Below are 2378 nucleotides of genomic sequence, written 5' to 3' on the forward strand. Positions count from 1 at the left end.
TGTCTGTGTATCTGTCTGTCTGTCTTCGTTTACGTGTACGAGCTAGATTCGAATATTAGATGAGGAATTTCGTGTTTTCTCGTTGCTTGTAACAATGCAATTAACAATGAAAAAATAAGAATCAAAGGAAAAAAATTTAAAATTTGTGAAATAAGAAATGAAAAAAAAACAAAAGTGAAAAAAATTACAAAATGATAATAATGTGAGTTGTGATAATAATTAACGAAGGAGTTGGAAAAATACTGCGAAGATTGACGAGGTTTGTATGAGGAGCGGAGTCTGGTGCAAGAAAGAGGAAGGCATTGATTTTGAAGATAAAGAGGGAAATGAGAATGGAAATAGAAATAAAATGAAAAAGCAAGAATAAATAAAATAATGAATAATGAAAAATAGTGAAAAATAATCAAGAAATATGGCTAAAAAACGATATATATCTTAAATTATATCTTAAAAAGATATAGAAAAACAATGAATAGTAGATACCTATATATATATATCCTCGAAGTGAAATATATATTTATATAATTATGTATGTATGTATATATATATGCATATATATGTATGTATATATATATATATATAATATATATATATATATATATATATATATACATATACACACATATCTATCTATCTATCTATCTATCTATCTATCTATCATCTATCTATCTATCTATATATATATATATATATATATGTATATATGTTTGTATGCATGTGTAAATAAATAACTAAATACACACATATATATATATAATATATATATAATATATATATATATATATTATATATATATATAATGAACTTCCTTTCGTAGTACGTAAAAGAAACTTTCTGATCGACTATTTTATATAACTGACCAAAGTTACATTTTTTGTGGTAACAGTAAAAATCGTATGGTAAGCTTCTTGTGATTTCAAACACTAAATATTTAGTTCTTAATCTATATTTCATCTCGCTGTAAATATAGGCAAAATTGTAGATATCAATAAATCGTGAGATGCACGGAGAACAGCGAAAATCATATGAGTAGGTCTTATAGTTTTATCTAAAGACAGATATAGCTTTTAATCTTCGAATGTAGAAAGCTCGATTCTTCATCATTTCCACCGAAATCTCTCGACTTTTCTTCGGTACTAATATAGTGAGGAAGTTAAACGTCTCCGTTGTGGTAGTAACCCAGAGATTCATTCATAAATCTAAAAACTTAATGAATACACAGAATATTGCGTCTCCAATGTTGTAAGTTTGTATTTATGATTCGAGTTTCCTTGAATTTCTCTTATTTTCTGATCTCTTTCGCTCTTGTAAATTCTCAAAGATGTTCCTTTTCATTCATATTTTCTCTTCTTTTCTGTTGTCGATCCTGTTTGGGGGATCAAGTGATTAATCCCTTTGACCATGTCCTACTATTTCCTTACTTAGGGGGAGAGTTCACGAAAAAAAAAAGACGAAGACAGGTGGTGTAGAAAACAAACAGATGTATTAGTATAACGCTCAGGAATTGAAAAAGTCTTTTACGTTTTGAGCCTACGCTCTTCTACAGAAAGGGACACAGAAAAAACCAAGGAGAGAAACAAGGAGAGAAAAAAGAATGTGTGTAGTGGCTACCGATCTATCATGGCGACTGCCAGACAGAAGGGTCACACAGGAGAGCGAAGAAGTAGGGGAGATAACAAGGTAAAGATGACCCCCAAAACGAAGGTGCGTGCGTGTATAAGAGAGTACGTATGTGCGTGTGAAAGAGGGCTGGTGGTCTGGACGTGTGCGTGTGTGTATGTGTAGGTTTGAAAATGTGGGAATGGGAATTTTAATTAATTAGGTCCTATGTCTCTGTACATCTGTTACTAGTCCCCAAAAAATTTTAAACGTTTAATCCTCATTGACAAATAGACGACAATTAATTGCACTCAACACATGCGTCAAATGATTGATGATTATAACAAAGTAAATTTTAGTTTAACAAAAAAAGCACATTCTTCACACTTTCCTATAAACTACTAACACGATAAACACCGCGACGTTCATTAACCAAAACCTTAATTTATATATCCGCCATTTTAACATTAGATTACAACAGTTCTCAATATACGTCGTGTGTGTGTGTGTGTGTGTGTGTGTGTGTGATCATAGCCCAGTTTCACTTCCTTTATTTCTCCTTTAGTGATCTTTTCTACTTCATCCTACTAAACACTCGTCCAGTTTCCTTCAAGTGCCACTTCGCGCATCTTTATTCATCAAATACACATGAAAATGTATGTATTTTAATCTGTACATCTGTGTGTATAATTTCTGTCCAATTTTTTTCTGTGTACGAGTTGGAATTGAATATTAGAAGACGAATTTCATGTTTGGTCGATGCTTGTAACAAAGTAATT

The sequence above is a fragment of the Octopus sinensis genome, linkage group LG11, assembly GCF_006345805.1.
Source record: "Octopus sinensis linkage group LG11, ASM634580v1, whole genome shotgun sequence".
In the NCBI taxonomy this organism is placed as follows: Eukaryota; Metazoa; Mollusca; class Cephalopoda; order Octopoda; family Octopodidae; genus Octopus; species Octopus sinensis.